The 17,946-nt window shown below is 41.1% G+C and overlaps 1 long non-coding RNA gene across 1 annotated transcript; it reads left to right on the top strand.

Annotated features, from left to right (window-relative positions):
* The first annotated feature begins 8,003 nt into the window (after positions 1 to 8,003).
* Positions 8,004 to 9,861, top strand: LOC125590204. Its single transcript, XR_007326413.1, has 2 exons — positions 8,004 to 8,769; positions 9,038 to 9,861. It is a non-coding gene; the product is annotated as an uncharacterized LOC125590204 (long non-coding RNA).
* The last annotated feature ends 8,085 nt before the right edge of the window (positions 9,862 to 17,946 follow it).

The following is a 17,946-nucleotide window of genomic DNA, read 5'->3' as shown; positions in this document are numbered from 1 at the left end:
GATAAAATGGCTGAAACGTGTTCTTTCCCTAGTAGCTTCTACTTGTTGTTGATCTGCTTCATCACGTCTTTGCATATTGAGAAGTTCCTCATATGTGAAACCCTCATGAAGTTCATTTGCTCCTGGCTCATGAATTTCCGTTTCTACTGCATAGCTTTCGTGATGGTGATCATCTGCCCAACTGCCAATCGAGTACTCTCCTTCTCGTACGCGATCGACTCTAGTGTCGATCGATGGGTAGTAGGCAATGTGGGTCGATGCTCGTTTTCGGTTTGTCTGATGAGGATGAGTGTCGATCGATGTTGAGACTGTTCTGTCAATCGACGGCGCATTACTTTTCCAAGAGGAATGATGTAGTAGTTTGTCTTCCTCATCAAGAATGGCTATGTACTCTGTAGCTCATTCCTCCTCATAATCTTCATCATACTCCTCTGCATGCATGGTGTCTCTGGTATGTGCTGTCATGGTGGGATTGTAGTAGTCGTTCTCCCAATCGTTTGGAGTACTGTCAATCGATTCTTCTTTGGGTGTGTCGATCGATTTTTGGGCGGCACTGTCGATCATGTGGCTATGTGAGTTTCAATCGACGCCGAGTATTATGTCTCGTACTCAGCTCCACAGTGGAATGCTACGATGAGTCCTGAATCATTAATTCTTCTGGAGGACGTATGTGGCTTCTTGACTGGAATAGGATTGTAGTGGACATGAGGATCTACGAGCGTCAGGTACAACTGGTTAGTTTGCAAGTTGTACACTGTTCCTACTGTCGACAAGAAATCTCTCTCAAGTAATAGAGAAGAGTTCCAGTTTACCTTGATATCCAAGACATGGAAATCAACTGGAACTAGGCCATTACCAATCTGCACCTCTAGGTCTCTAACAATTCCTCCTGAGCTCCTCTGAGAACAATCCACAAAAGTGAATAATTCCTTGGAAGGCTAGACCTGCAGACCCAGATGGTCTGCCATAACCCTAGGTAAGATGCTGACTGATGCTCCTATGTCGCACAAGGCATGTGGGAACTCAATGCCTTTCACCGTACATGGAATTGCCAATTGCCCAGGATCACTCTTCTTCTTCACTGTAATCCTCTTCTTCATCTTTTCTCTAGCTTCACAGAACATTCTCCTAATGTCTTCTTCGGTCTCTCTGGTTTCTCTGAAGAACATCCACAATCTGTAGGTAAAATAAGCCTCCTCGAATGGCTTTTCTAAACGAATCCTGAAGGCTCTCTTTTGGAAACTTTCCCTTTCCTTTTCATTTGCTCCCCTCTTCGGATGTTTTGCCATTTTTTACTTTCTTTTCCTCAGGGTTCTTCCCATAGGAACCCTATCAACTTCCATAGGATATGCTGCATCATCTGAAGGTGTCCTGATGGCCTCCGGTGGGTTATCTGAAGGTTTGGGTTGTGGCATGAGTGCATTGAGACGTGCAACGTCTATCTTTGGCATCTGCACACGGTATGTAAGAGGTGCTCGTCTATCGATGGGTGCTGGAGGTTGTCGATCGATGGCGGTCTCTTTATGTCGATCGACGGGAGTATCAGAATGTCGAGAGATTTTGACATAAACAGAGATGGGCAGATGTGGGTGTCTTGCTGCGAACTCCTCGTGAGCCAGGATCCTCACGGCATTGCAAGATGCGGTTGATTCCATAGGTGTCATCGAATGATGCTTTGGAGAGCCTGTTGATTGATTTTGAATGAAGTCTGTCGATCGATGTTCGAAGTCAGACGTCGATCGACACCAATGCGATCCGCCGAAACTCATCGAGCTTTCTACTTTGAAATCTCCTTCTTGCAGCTTCTCCTGCTTCACCACTTGTCAGAAATCATCATCTATGATGGCGTTCACGTGGTGCTTCATCACATCCTACCCTACCCCTCTTGTTAAGGCTTCTTGCCTCTTAACAGCTTCTCCTGTCTGAACAACCTGCATCTCCAGCTTCTTCACATGAGTGCCCAAAGTCTCAAACTTTGTGTTCAGATTGGTGTAGACAGAATCAATCTTCTCATTGAAGTCCACCGTCACTTCATCCATCTGGTCATTCCCAAGAATGGTTGCAGATCTCTTCCTTTGAAAATCAGTGTTCTTGGTGCTGCTGCTAGATGCTAAGTTCTCAATAACTTTCACAGCCTCCTCTGGATTCCTGATGTTGAAGTTACCACTGCTGGAAGAATCAGGAGCCATCTGATACTGCACCGTGATGCCTCTGTAGAAAGTACTGAGAAGTTGTACCTCATTGAATCCATGGTGTGGGCAATCTGTCTGATACGACTTGAATCTGATCCAGGAGCTTCTGAATGATTCTGAAGGCTCCTGAGTGATTGTAGCGAATGATAGACCATGGATTTGACCCACTTTCACCCATGGTTTATAGGTGTTTTTACTACTAATTATTATATTATAGAGTCTATTTATTATATTTATAAGATCAGGAGTGATTTGGAGATAAGTGATGATTTTGGAACATTTTGGAGATATTTGGAGCAAGCACCCGAGATGACCATCGAGCTCGACCATCGGTCGATATTGAGGAATAAATATCGATCGATGTTCACATCAGAACATTGATCGACATTGAAGCGCGCAGAAAGCATGTTTGGTCACAACCGACTTGAAGCCCAAGTCTTCACCAATTTACAAGATTACCCCGACGAGTTTTAACCTAATTATATAAGCTTTGCCACCATGTTAGAGGAAAAGTGGTGCTTTCTTGTGTTTCTAGTTTTATTATTATCAGCAAAGGTTTTTAGGATTTTTATAGATTGGAGAGAAGATTCAAAGTTATATTTGTGATTGGAACTCCATTAATATCTATTTACTATTCTAATGAAGTTTTCTTACACCATGGGTGAAAGTGGGTCAAATCCATGGTCTATCAATTGCTACATTCACTCAGAAGCTCCTAGATCAGATTTAAGTCTTACCAGAGAGACTGTCCACACCGTGGATTCAATGAGGTACAACTGCTCAGTATTTTCTACAGAGGCATCGCGGTGCAATACCAGATCGCTCTTGATGCTTCCAGCAATGGGAACTTCAACACCCTGAATCCATAGGAGGTAGTGAAGATCATTGAAAACCTATCATCTAGCAGCAGCACCAAGAACACTGATTTTAAGAGGAAGAGATCTGCCACCATCCTTGGGAATGATCAGATTGATGAGGTGAAGGCAAAGCTGGACAGTGTTCACAAGCTTCTCAGGAAGCATGTCTGCTTGGCTAAAAATGTAGAGGCTATAGATACAGAGGGTAGAGGAGAGGAAGCAGATGTGAACTTCATCAGTGGAACTGGATTCCAAGGTTTGGGAAACCAGGATGGAAACAGAAACTCCTATGGAAATAGGGGCAAATTCAACAAGAGTTCGCAGCACCAGAAACCCTACAGCAACAACTACAGCAACAATTACAACAACAACGGGGGTTATGGAAGCTCCTACTACCAGAAGCCACCACCACCAACTCAAGAGAGCAAGATTGAGGAGATGCTTGATAGAGTTCTCGAGGGACAGCAGTGCATGACAGTGGACTTTAATGGGAAGATTGATTTTGTCTACACAAACCTGAACACAAAGTTTGAGACTTTGAGCACTCATGTGAAGAAGCTGGAGATGCAGGTTGATCAGACAGGAGAAGCTGTTTAGAGGCAGGTAGCCTTGACAAGAGGGGTAGAAGATGATGTGATGAAGCACCACGTGAATGCCATCATTGGGGATGATTTCTGGCAAGTGGTAAAAGAAGAGAAGCTGCAAGAAGGAGATTTTGAAGTAGAGAGTCTGATGAGCTTCGGCGGATCGCATTGGTGTCGATCGACGCCAAGCCACGGACATCGGTCAACAGAAGTCACCCAAAACCAATCGATATCCTCTCCTGGACATCGATCGACAACACCTAAGGAGTCAATCGCATCTTGCAATGTTGTGAGGATCATGACTAACGAGGAGTTCATAGCAAAACACCCACATCCGCCCAGTCCTGTCTACGTGAAGATCGATCGACATCAGGAGCCCGTCATCGATCGACATCAGGAGACCGTCATCGATCAACATCAGGAAACCTTCATCGATCGACATGAGGAAACCGTCATCGACCGACAACCACCAGCGCCCATCGATCGACGAACACCTATTACGTACCGAGTGCAGATGCCGAAGATAGATGTTGCACGTCTTAGTGCACTTAGGCCCAAACCCAAACCATCAGAAAACCCACCAGAGGCCGTCAGGACACCTTTAGATGATGGAATAGATTCTATGGAGGTTGATAGGGTTCCTATGGGAAGAACCGTAAGGAAAAGAAAGGAAAAAGTAAGGAAACATCTCAAGAGGGGGGGGCTAATGAATAGGAAAATGAAAGTTTCCGAAAAAGAGTCTTCAGGATTCCTCTAGAAAAGCCATTCGATGAGGCTTATTATACCCACAGATTGTGGATGTTCTTCAGAGAAACCAGAGAGACAGAAGACGACATTAGGAGAATGTTTTGTGAAGCTAGAGAGCAGATGAGGAAGAGGGTTACATTGAAGAAGAAGAGTGATCCTGGGCAATTTGCAATACCATGCACGGTGAAGGGTATTGAATTCCCACATGCCTTGTGCGACACAGGAGCATAAGTCAGTATCCTACCTAGGATTATGACAGACCATCTGGGTCTTCAGGTAGAGCCTTCCAAGGAATTATTCACTTTTGTGGATTGTTCTCAGAGGAACTCAGGAGGGATTGTGAGAGACCCAGAGGTGCAGATTGGTAATGCCCTAGTTCCAGTAGATTTTCATGTCTTGGACATCAAGCTGAACTGGAACTCTTCTCTATTACTAGGGAGAACCTTCTTGTCAACAGTGAGAGCAGTGTGCGACTTGCAAACCAACCAATTGTACCTAACGCTCATAGATCCTCATGTCCACTACAACCCTATTCCAGTCAAGAAGCCACAGACGACCCCCAGAAGAATCAATGATCCAGGAATCATTGCAGCATTCCACTGTGGAGGTGAGTACGAGACTAAATACTCGGCGTCGATCGAAACTCATACTGCAACATCGATCAACAGTGCCCATCAGATATCGATCGACACACCAAAGGAAGCATCGGTCGACAGTAGTCCAGAAGAATGGGGGAACGACTGCTACAATCCCATCATGGCAGTAAACGATGCACCACCTGAGACCCGCGATGATTTGTATGATGTAGAATACAGAAAGAACGAAATTCTAGTCTACAAATTTCGCCCTCTAAGACCAGAAATTCAGGCACAAGTGGAAACAGATTCACTTCTTGCAGAAGCCTATGGAAAAGGAACTAGCTCCAGCCGAATCAGTGAAGTAGACAGACGAGCGGCTATCGACATAAAGATACAAGAATCGATCGACAAAGCCAATAAGAAATCGTTCGATGTTAACTTCCCAGCATTGATCGACAGACGTCCAGAATTTGGCAGAAGAGCTTTTGACCTTTTTGGAACCTGAAAATTCTATTGGGAAGAGAAAGATGAGTATGGAGTCTACAGAGATGATCAGGGATGCGTAAGAGATATGGATGGACACATCATTAATGTCTCTAAGGAGGAGATCAGAAAGCTAATGGAAAGAGCTTCGATAGATGAGCACATCTACATATGTCTTCCAGAACATGCTAGCTCATTCACCCAAACCAAGCTAGTACCAGAGATCTACACCAAGGACGAGATCAATGAGATGTTCAATGGAATCTGCATAGAACAAGAGAAGAACAAAGAAGACTTCCAGATGAAGCTTGATGGAGTCTACTATCCATTGAATGATAGTATCAGTTGGCTAACTACTTGCATGGAAGAGATGAGGCAAGACATAGCGAGAATTCAGCGTGCGAACGACGTATCTTGCTCTACATCGATCGACAGACATCGACATGCATCGATCGATAGTCGCTTACACGCATCGATCGATAACCGCTTACCAGCATCGGTTGACGACAACCCACCACACTCACATACGATGAAGACTCAACCAGATTTTCACACCAGGGGAGAGATAGATCAGTTGGTAGAAGGGATCTACAAAGCTCTGGAAACTACAGAATTGAGGCTTGATAGGAGGTGTGATGACATCTATTTCCCAGTGGATCTTAGCATTAGTGCTTTGACTTCCAAGATAGAAGCTATTCAAGGGGAATTAGTGGAGATTCAGAGTTACATTGCCCGTCGACCAGAAGCATCAGCATCGATCGACAGACGCAACAATAATTCGACCGATACTCACAGACGGACATCGGTCGACGACGCTACAAACCGAGGGAGGCTAGTACAAAAGTTGACATCAGACATGTCTGACACGCACAATCATGAAGAGGAGATCTCAGCTGACACATACGCCATAGTTATGAGACATCAGTTCATTCTTGAGAGTCTTGGAGATAGATTGCAGAAGATAGAAGATGCAACTACAATAATGAAGGACAAACGGCGCAGAGGAGATGAAGCAATGCTAGACTTCACTGGTACATGGTTCAACAAGCGCAGAGAAGAGATGGAGACTTGTTTCCCAATAAGTGCCAGCTTTCAACATTACTAGCCCAAATCACGTCCAAAGTCTAGCTAAATGACTATAGCAAAGCGCTGAGTGGGAGGCAACCCACTAGTAGGTAATATTTATTTGGTTTTTATTAATCTTCTATTTATGTTGGTTTTTAATTATTGCATGTCAAAAAAAAAAAGATCCGCGTAGACGATTGCCGTCAGTATCGACCGACGAGACACTGTCGACATCGATCGACATAGCATCACCTGCCGCGACCGATATCAACATCCTTACATCGGTCGACATACATTCTGGTCTGGTATATCGTTCTAACTTGTTACATTACATACTTATGATTTATTTATCACCATCACTCCGACTGAGGTTACACTGGGGACAGTATAGTTTAAGTCTGGGGGAGGTTTACTGATATTAGTTTATTCATGAGTTTAAAAAAAAAAAATATTTTCCAACATAAAGTTTTTATTGAGTCAAGAAGGGGATAATGAACTTATTAGATTTTATCTTGTTATCTAACCACTCTTTAACACCATTCTAGAACTTACTGATTGCAGATAGTAGTAAAGATACTAAAGTGGATCAACATGTCAACTATGTTACACTTGTTGAGATTGTTTGAAGGAACCAAAGCTGACCTCCAACAATAAACTTGACACAACTGCTTGTCTTGGGGCTTGGTATACATGGGACCGGATTCTTCAAACAAGTCTGGAAGGTATAGCCTTGTGTATATAGATTTATCACCCTCTATCTCTATTTTCGAAATATAGATATAATATAAAATATATATATTTTATTATTATTATATATATATATATATATATACATATCTATTAGAGATTTATTTAGAAGGGATTCGAACAAGACTTGGTGGCTACAAACATTAAGGCTTGCATCATAAGAATTCTATAGGTAAAGGATTAGAACATGACTTGGTGGCTACAACCATTATGGCTTGCTTCACAAATAATTCTAGGATAGAGGTCAAAAAAAGTGAACAGGATTTGGTGGCAACCACCATTAAGTCTTGATTCATGGAAGCCTCTCCAATCTTGGTCAATGATCTTGCAAATATAAGCAGACTTTGACTAAGAGAGAAAATTAGTAGAGAGAGAGGATATCAACTAATGTTTACCTGCAGGCCCAGATACTTGTTTGAAAATCCTTGCATCCTGTGATCGATACTCCCAAAGTAAAGCCTGCACTTTTCTTTATGCTAAGAAATGAGGTTGGTAGAGGGGAATGTTAGACAAGATTTGCTAAGTTGTTAGTTAGGTGAATTTGGTTGCTAAGCTAGGATATGGTATAATGTGCTTTTGTGATTAGGACTTCTTAGATGTGGATTGCAATATTGTAGAGGTGATGATTCTAAGTTTAAAATTGTGTGAGTCCCTGCTGTTTCCAAACTTCTTTCAGAGAGACTGCCTGTTTGTTTTGCTTAAGGACAAGCAAAAGGGTAAGTCTGGGGGAGTTGATAGACAATGGATTTGACCCACTTTCACCCATGGTTTATAGGTGTTTTTACTACTAATTATTATATTATAGAGTCTATCAATATATATAAAGTATTGTTTGCCTCTCTCCTGTGCCTCCACGTTGGATTCAGCCTGGAAACTCGCCTCATGTACGCGCGCCACATGTCCACCCTCTTAACCTGTTTTGTCATGTTTTGTTTTCATTGAATGGGGCTTCTCATTCACATTATATGTGTTTGGTATTTCGTTACCATGTTTCATGGAAAACAAGAGCCCAGCCCAAGTGAAAGATAAACAACATATTTTCCCGACAATTAGGGCTCATCGTCTTCCTCCATCTGACTTTCTCATATAGGGTTCTTCCTTATACGAATCCATCAACATCAAGACCTTTCGCCATTAATGGAGTTTCAGGAGATTGTGTGAGAAGAAACTTCGTGAGGAATTTCTGGGTCAGAGATTTAAGAGATTTATTGGTGTCGGTTCGTCTAACATTCTTCTCCTACAAAACGTTAAGGATTCATTGATTCATGGTCATTAAGAACCATCTTTACTCATCCTCTAGGCTGTGTATATCCACCTATAAAAAGATCAGATTCATCTCCTGAACATTATCCTCTTATAATTTTCTATAAAAATTAAAAACTTACTTTTCAGTAGAATGCCAAAGTCATATTTCTTTTTAGCTGATTTGAAGGCTTGCTGCTGTTTTTCCACTGAAGATTGCGAAAGAGGAATGTGAAATGGATCCAAAGAGAGAAGTGATCCTGGCTATGTAGATGTAACACCTTCAAAAGCCCTCTTTTTGAAGTTTATGCATCGAGTTCATGTTTTTAGATGTTTGGTTTGATTTTATTGGTTTGAATATGATTTAATTCAGCTGTTTCCCGAGTTGTGAAATAAATGGATTTTCAGATCCGAAATTGAGTGTGTTTTTCGTTTGTTTTTGGAAGAAAACAGAGATTGGAATGCTTTTGTATTGACAGTATTTATTGTTTTTTGGGTTTTGCAAGTTTATACAAATCATCATTGGTTGTGGTGTATAACAGGTACATGCAGCTGCGTATTCACAGAATGATAGACCCACTAAAGAGATGATTTATTGTCAGAGATGGTGGATGCACTTAAAAGACTTAAAAGCTCTGGCTTGTGGTAGTGACCATGAGATATGTTGGATTTAGTGAAAACGAATAAAGAAAAAAGTTAACAAGAAGAAGAAGGAGAAGAAACAAGAGAGTTTGATGAACTAATCAGGAGAACCCCACATCTAAGAGAAGAAAGACAGCTCCGAATCAGCAGTAAACTATAAGCATATGAGCTCAAACGATGAGAACAAGAACCTATCACTAGCTCCTCCTTCCGGGTTAGGAAACCCATCGAAGTTGACTAAGGAGATAGAGCAAGAAGCTGCAAATTGGTTCATGAGGTTTATGGAAAAGGATCTCGAGAAGAGAACAAGAAGTGTAAAGGCACGGGTGATGAAGATGTTAACAAAGATCCACAGTCCCTGATTTTCCAAGTTGTAAATTGGGTGGAAGCAGAACAGTCTGCTGATAGCACGAGATGACAGGTACATCCAAAAGCATCGCAAGTCTTTAGAAAGCTCAGAATCAAAATGAAGAATTTAAACATGATTCTTTAATATTGTTCCCATTTCTACTCCAAAGGTTTCTTCGTTTCCACTTAGTATCGATAAATTAATTCATGGGATCTATTGTTGTTAATCAAGTTTACAATAAAGTGGTCATTCTCAAATGTCCTAGATAAATGATGGTCATATCAGTAAGAAGAAGAAGAAAAAGACAAATAACAAATGTTTTACAAATTACATATGTAGGTTCGTGTAAACGTAATGAAGGTCAATTTATCATCATCATGAGTGCGAATCCTTGATCAACCATAGTCGAGAAATAAGTATAAGTCACTTGATGGCAGTAACAACAAGCTTGATTTGCAAGTAATTGAATTTTGTTTTGTTTCACCGAACCTAGACTTGCAAAAAAAAGGGCGAATATGATGGATTTAAGGATTCGCAAAACCTAGACTTTTTTAGAAAAACACAAAGTAACTAAATAGTACAGACATAATATTGCTAGGTGAAAAAAACCCCGCAACTTAAGATAGAAAGTTATATGAATAGATATATAGATATTTATACAATTCATTAATATATGATAGTTTCAAAAATCTCATATATATATTCCCAAAAAATAATTAAACACTGATTACTTTTAACGATACTATAGTTACGTAGTTCTCGGATTACATTGCCAAAAGTTAACAACCTTATTAATATATTATTCACAGCTATATGTTTCTAATCAATGTTTCCAGTTATATTTATTTCATCCCATATTCAGATATAAATAAATATATATTAATATAATACTTATTAAGGGTTCCAAGGAAACAATTAAAATTACATTATTTCCATCCGGAAAGACACAACAAAAAAGCAAAACCATCAAAAAATATTACTCGCTTAAATTTCAAAGTTCCATAATCTTAAATTTCATGTATCTACCAATTACTTATTAAATTATAACAAAACTCAAACAATATATCAAACTCACATACATGCGTCCCTCTAACAAATGTAAGACTATAAAACATAAAAACAATTAATGCTTATTAAATAATATTCCATAATATCATACATGCCTTGCAAAAACAAACGAAAATATAAATAACTTAAAACAAGCAATGTTTATTGTACATATACTTTAGCTTTGAAATTAATTTTATAATTCACATCCCGCCCGTAGGGCGGACCGACCCTAGTTTATTATATTTATAAGTTAAGGAGTGATTTGGAGATAAGTGATGATTTTGGAGCATTTTGGAGATATTTGGAGCAAGCACCCGAGATGACCATCGAGCTCGACCGTCGGTCGATATTGAGGAATAAATACCGATTGATGTTCACATCCAAACATCGATCGACAGTGAAGCGCGCAGAAAGCCTGTTTGGTCACAGCCGACTTGAAGCCCAATTCTTTACCAATTTACAAGATTACCCCTGACGAGTTTTAACCTAATTATATAAGCTTTGCCACCATGTTAGAGGCAAAGTGGTACTTTCTTGTGTTTCTAGTTTTATTATTATCAGCAAATTTTTTTAGGATTTTGATAGATTGGAGAGAAGATCCAAAGTAATATTTGTGATTGGAACTCCATTAATATCTATTTACTATTCTAATAAAGTTTTCTTACCAAATTGCTGTTATGAATTGCTTGGTCATGTCTGAGTAGTTCTATTGTTAGATTTTAGGGTTTAAATAGGTTATGAGGGATTACTCCCAACTATAGATTGCTGAGTTGTGATAATAATCATTAGGATTGTCATTAATGTCTGATTCTAGATTAGCTACCTATAACTTGCCCTAGGATTGTTAGATAAAAGCGATAGCTTCATTCTCATCCTGAAACCATTCTAATTGAGCTAAGTTTCTTGCTAAGAGTAAGGCGAGAGCTGATCTAGTGAGCATTATTCAACCCACGCATAAAGTTTAACTAGAAGCGCGTCGATCGATATACATACTAGATAATCGATCGACGGAGTGAAAGGTGTATTGATCGATATCCCTATAGGATAATCGATCGACACTTGCTATTGATCGAACACATTTGTTTGGGTCATTAGATCTAGTTAATAGACAAGTCCAGAAACGCGAGAGATGATTGAGTTGTTGCTTAGTAGTTGAGAACTATATTATCATACATGCAACTCATTATCCATCTGTAGGATTATAATTCCAAGTTTCCTGAATAAAAACCATAAGTCTAGCTATTTCCTTTAAGCACCAAAATCTCAACCAATCAATCGAGCAATTACTTGCTCAAACAAAACTGCAAATTTACACTTTAATCAGTAAACCATCCAACTTAACAAAACCCATTAGATTTGTTAGGTTCCCTAGCTCCTTGAACCTCTTATTGGAGAGAGTAAATCCACTTTTTAGGGTAATTCGAGTGAGATCAGCAATCTTGCTCCTCAAGTCTTCAACACGCGCCTCATCAAAGAAGTAGCATAGGAATGCATTCTTGATGTCACTCCAGGATGTGAGAGATCCTGGTGGTAACTGCTTAAGCCAATGCGAAGAATCTCCAGCAAGTGAGTTCATGAAGAGCTTGCATGAGGTAGTCTTCAGAGACTCCCTCGACTTTAATAGCAAATATAAGATCCTCGAACCTCTCCAGATGGTCAATAGGATGCTCGTGAGATAACCCATAGTAGGGTGTCTGTCCCACGAATGTGTAGTACTGCGGCTTCAACTCGAAATTCCCCTCCTGAATAGTTGGAGGTTGAATGGCTGATATGTTGGTGTAGAACTGATCTGGACGGTTGTAATCAGCCAACGTTCTGGGTCGAGCAGCCTCATCTATAGGTAGAGTAGTGCCTGTTGCATCAGACTCAGGGATTGCAGCCCCCTGAGCATTTATCCTCTGACCTGCTGCATTACGCAGATGACCTTCCTGGTCATGCCGGTCTCCCCTATCATCACGTACAAGTATCAAGGTCACAACCATGTCTCGTGGTTAAGTATCGATCGATGTTCGGACTGAAGTATCGATCGACGTCAGATGGAAGATGTCGGTCGACGGAAGAAGAGTGTCTTCGGTCGATGGTGGTGAGCGAGTGTTGGTCGACGGTGGCTAACGAAAATCGAGCGACAAACAAGTGTTGTTGTCCATCGATGAGGAATGTATTCCTTTGCGGATTGAACGCTCCAAGCTTACAGGATCTGATGAGAATAGCAGTTAAGTTTCCTTGTTGCTTCTGGTAATGTTGGGCATGTACCTGAAAAGCCAAGAATTTTTTTTTTGTGTCAGAAAGTGGTTTTAAGAAGAAACTTAGACCTAACAAGATTAAATCTATAAGGCGATTAAAGCTCCCCGGCAACGCCGCCAAATTTGATATCACTCAAATTACCATAAGGAGTGAATTACTCTCTCAAAATAAGAGGTTCAGTTGTAGTACTTAGGGATCAAATCCACAAAGAACTAGGGAACCTAATAAATCAAATCAAAATTGTTAAGCTAGGTTGTTTAATGTTTTAAATGTAAAGTTTCAATTTTGTGAGCAAGTAATTGCTCGATTGATTGATTGGGGTTTTGGTACTTAAATGGAAATAGCTAGACTTAGAGTTATTATTCAGGTAATCAGGATTATAATCCTACAGATGCCTAATAAGTTTTATGCTTGATATTATAGAGCTCAACACTTAATATAACAAACCCTTAGGCTTTCGCTTTCTAGGTTTGTCTATTGAACAGTGTCGATCGATTATTCTATAGGAATATCGATTGATACATTTGTTGAAACATCGACTGATTATTCGATTGGAATATTGATCGACTCTCTTGGTCAAGCGTTAATGCGCAGATTGAATATGCTCACTAAGCTTACTAGATCATCTCTCGCTTATTCTAGCAAGTCTCAGCTCAGTTAGGATGGATCCAAGGTGAGATGCAAGCTATCGCTTATGTCTACAATTCCTAGGGCAAGTTCTAGGTAGCTAATCTAGAGACATGCATTAATGACAATCCTAATGATGAATATCTGATATCACTCAAATTAACCTAAGGAGTGATTTATACTCTCTCAAATAAGATGTCGAGTTGTAGTACTTAGGGATCGAATCCACAGGGAGTTAGGGAACCTAATAAATCTAATTAAGTTTATTAAGTTAGGTTGATTGTTATTAAATGTAAAAGACAGGTTTGTGAGCAAGTTAATTGCTCGATTGATTGATCAGAGTTTGATGGAAGGATGGTTTGCTAGACTTAGGGTTTCCATTCAGGAAATCAGGATTATAGTAGTATAGAGACTAAGGTTGGATATTCTTGAACTCAAACTAAGCCATAATCTATCAACTTTCGCATGTTTAGATTTTCTATTACTAGATCTAAGATCTCAACTCTCGCATATTGATCTTGAGAAAGTGTCGATCGATGCTATCAACAAGCTTTCGATCGATACACCTTTCAGAACGTCTATCGATAAAACTACCAAGTTGTCGATCGACGATTCTTCTAGCAAGCTTTAGCGACCAGGTTTGAACTATGTTCACTAGGTTCCTAGATAACTCTCGTCTTTCTCTAGCAATCCTACCACAATATTTATGGTTCAAGCAATAGACCATTCTCCCGCTTGCGCCTAATTATCCTAACAACATGATTCTAGTTAGCTACTCTAGAACATAAGCAGTAAGTTCAATTCAATTGATGGATATCCTAACAACTTAGCAATTCTATATTTTGGGCTAATCCCTCATCCTATCTGAACCCTAAACCTAACAGGTGGATCTATTCAGACATGAAGTTGTCACAGAAAATCATAGAAAGAATAGATAAAAGAAATAAAGAAACCAAAGCCAATGGAGTTCCAGGAGGACTCTGAAAGAGTTCCTCCTTTCTCTCCTAACTAAGAACAATGAATAAATTAAAGCTTAGATAGCGTAGCCGTCAACCATGGCTTAGCAAACACATAAATAAGGTTTTAGGTCGTCCAAGGGTATTCTAGTAATTTATAGTTGCTTTTGGGCTACAGTCGGTCATAAAATATGCTCAGCCCATATTCTGGCATCACCGTCGACCGATGTCAAGAGTTCACCGTCGGTCGCCAGTCCTTCATCTCCTCGACAGCTTCCTCTCGCGAGGCAGACTGACAACCCTCCAGTAAAACATGAATAACATCTGCTATAGGATGCTGATTGAACTCAAACCAGTGGCATTGGAAAGCTAACGCAAAGCTCTATCTTGTGTCAAAAGATGACAGTGGAAAGGTCTCCACCCATAGCTAGACATCTGACGCGTCTGTCCAGCTCTGCACTCAAAAGGCTCCAAAAGACACCAAAATCACCACTTTCGTTCAAATTGTGAGAACCGAAATTCACACCATCGATATTCGTAATCAGAGGAAAGTCAGGAAACCCTAACTTTCCCTGAGGTCCCGGATTCTATGCGAGAGCCAATGACAAGTGACCAAATAAATACGGAAAATATGAAAAGATAACAAAACGAATTTATAGAAAAGGTAGATCTTATTTCGAATCCGCGTAAGAGCGTTGCGATTATTGGGTCGTACCCATTGATCGATGTCCGAGACAGTTCGGTAACTACGTAGCGACCTAGTCCGCGCTGGATCTGTCGCTACGTAGTGACCGAACGAAAAGTTTGGTCGGTGGCTACGTAGCGACCGAATCGTTCGCGGGTTGGTCGCTACGCAGCGACCGACCGATTGGCTTGGTCGGTCGCTACGTCGTGACCGACTCGTTAGCGGGTCGGTCGCTACGTAGCTACCGACCGGATGGCTTGGTCAGTCGCTACGTAGCGACGGACCGAGTGGCTTGGTCGGTCGCTACGTAGCGACCAACTCGTTCGTGGGTAGGTCGCTACTTAGCGACCGGCTCGTTTGCGGACCGGTCACTACGTGGCGACCTTGTTTGGATCCTTTTCTGACGTTTTATGAACGTGTTCTTGGACTATGGGTGTTTAGTTTCGATGAATCAACCGAGATTAGAGCAAGATTTCACTGCAAAGTTCTTCGTAAAGATTTCTTTACGAAGATTACTTTTTGTAAAAACGTTCATGCAGATTTTTACAGATATTTGGATGTTAACTTCGTGGTGTCCATTTTTGACCCCAACAATATTAATAACTCATTGTATAATCTTTTCAATAAAAATTATACGAAATTCACAAATCGAGAAATATTTGTCGGGGAGTTTTAGACATTGATCCCGTCGTGACCGATTTTGACCCCAACAGTTAGCCCCCCAGCTCGTTAGAATTGTGAGCTTTTACCGTGAGGTTCTAGCGAGTGGCTTGGCAAGTTAGGGAAGTTAGGAAAGTTAGGCGGAATTAATGGTTGAAAAGGTCCGTCGTAAGTGGTCTTCTCGTTCTTCTGAGAGTGGAATGCGATAAGGTTGGGGCTGCGTCTTGTGAAGGCTGCCTACGTACCCTTGTCGAAGGGATCAAGCCTTTCATAGTTTGCCCTGGAGTTGAGATTTTTAAGACCTGTTTTCCAGTGAGACCTTTATGGTCTAGTTTATATGTCGTGTAGAGGTTATCAGGCATGTTGCTGCCGATGGCATTTTATATTGGTGTAGAGGGAAGACTACGAGTTGTCATCTCGTAATCTAACTTTGTGTGAACTGCTATATTCGTAATCTGTTTCGAGAGTTTTCCGCAGTGCATAAACTTGAGGGATTTCTGAAGATGCTCGAATATTAGCCAAGATACAAACTTTGGGATCTCGTACCAGGGTGTTTGATACTATGCCTAGACATGTTAGAGACCAGTGTGTTGGGTTTAGGGCAAGACCTAGGTCTAATCACGGCTTTAGGGGGTGGGATGACTACTTCGGCTTACGTTTCCTGTATCGTTTTCAACCTGATTCCATCCTACTTTAAAGTCCGCGATATGTTCTCGGCTTACGTGACTTATATGGTAGGAATCAAGCATCTCTTCGAGGACAATTTTTAAGTCTCCCGAAAGTGCTGACCAAAATTTCAGATTTTTTTTTATATAGCGCTATTACCCTTGTGTCGGGTGTACGAGAGCTATTGTGGGAACCGAAATTTGCACTGTCGATTTCCGTTTAAATAAGAAAACTAGGAAAACCCTAATTTCCCAGAGGTCACGGATATCTGCTAATACCACACGCCAAGCAATCAAAACACAAGAATAACAACGATAAAGTATAAGAAATCGAAAAGAGAGGAAAGTAGATCTTATTCCGAATTCGAGTTTGAGCGTTACAACAAGGTAAGAGCCTGGGCTACGAGAGCTGTCGGCGAGATTCCTAGTTCTAAAACCCTAAGACGGCAATAACCTAGTTGAGTCGCAGCTCGAATAACAAAAACGGAAATATGCCAAATTGCACTAAGTGCTAAGTTTGTTCTGAGAAAAGTCCTCCGCATGCCTCTCGCCCAGGACTCCTTATATACTGGCTCCTAGGTCGGTTTACGCTTTTCCTCTTCTGCCCTTAAGCCGTCATAGCGTAAAAATGGAGATATTCCATTTTTTCCAATCTTCGTAGTTATCTTCAAAATTTCGTATTTATCCGCGAAAACTTGACATTTATCTTTCCTTGCGAACCAAGCATAAACCGCCATGCGGCTTACGGGCTGTTAGTTAAGAAATCGTAAGCTGGGCCTCGAGTCATGTCTTAGGTCCCTTTGGGCCATCTTCCGACTCGAAGCGTTTATTATGGCTTCTTTCAATAAAGAACGATCTTTCCGCGGTTCTTACCGTAAAGTTTGATCGATGACGTAGAATGGCAGGAAACATGAAATGGGTTTGCTACGGTCTTCGGGAGATAGCATCGAAGGGTAGACGAGAATGCATGGACTAATTGTCGTATCGATGTTTCGGAAGAGCTCGACTCCGCCTTTCGCTAGTAAGCCTTGATGGCCGAAACCGTATCGTTGCAGAATTGCTATCTTCCAATGATCATGTTGACTTTGCGACGATTGTTATCGTTCCCCTTGTCGTCCGGCCTTCTGCCGCGTTTATCCCCAGATTGGTTTCTTTGAGGAGATTTCTCCACGGGAGGATTTCTGTACGCCTTCGGGGGGCCATCTGTCTGGAGGATGAGATCTTTCACGCTGGTCACTTCCGAGAGCTCTCCAGCTAGTAGCTTCGTGGCCAGCCTTGCTCCCAAGCCTTTGCAGTTAGTCGTGGAGTGTCCTCGGGACTGGTGGAACTCGCAGAAGGTGTTTTCATCATATCCTTGATTGCAAGTCCATGTATTACCCATGGTTTGGCCCTGATCCGAGATGATCGCGTAATTGTGCGCTCCTTGGAGATCTTCCCCCTCGTGATGGACATACTTGTCGTTACGAGGGTTCTTCTTCTTCGTTTTTGGATCTACATCTTTCGAGGATGGTCTCGCCGACTTATGTTTTTGCGATAATACTTTCGTTTCTTCCTCGATCATGATGTAGTCTGT

This window comes from Brassica napus, chromosome C7 (genome assembly GCF_020379485.1).
Source record: "Brassica napus cultivar Da-Ae chromosome C7, Da-Ae, whole genome shotgun sequence".
Taxonomy (NCBI): domain Eukaryota; kingdom Viridiplantae; phylum Streptophyta; class Magnoliopsida; order Brassicales; family Brassicaceae; genus Brassica; species Brassica napus.
The sequence above is the reverse complement of the archived record's forward strand: the minus strand, read 5'-3'. Positions and strand labels throughout refer to the sequence as shown.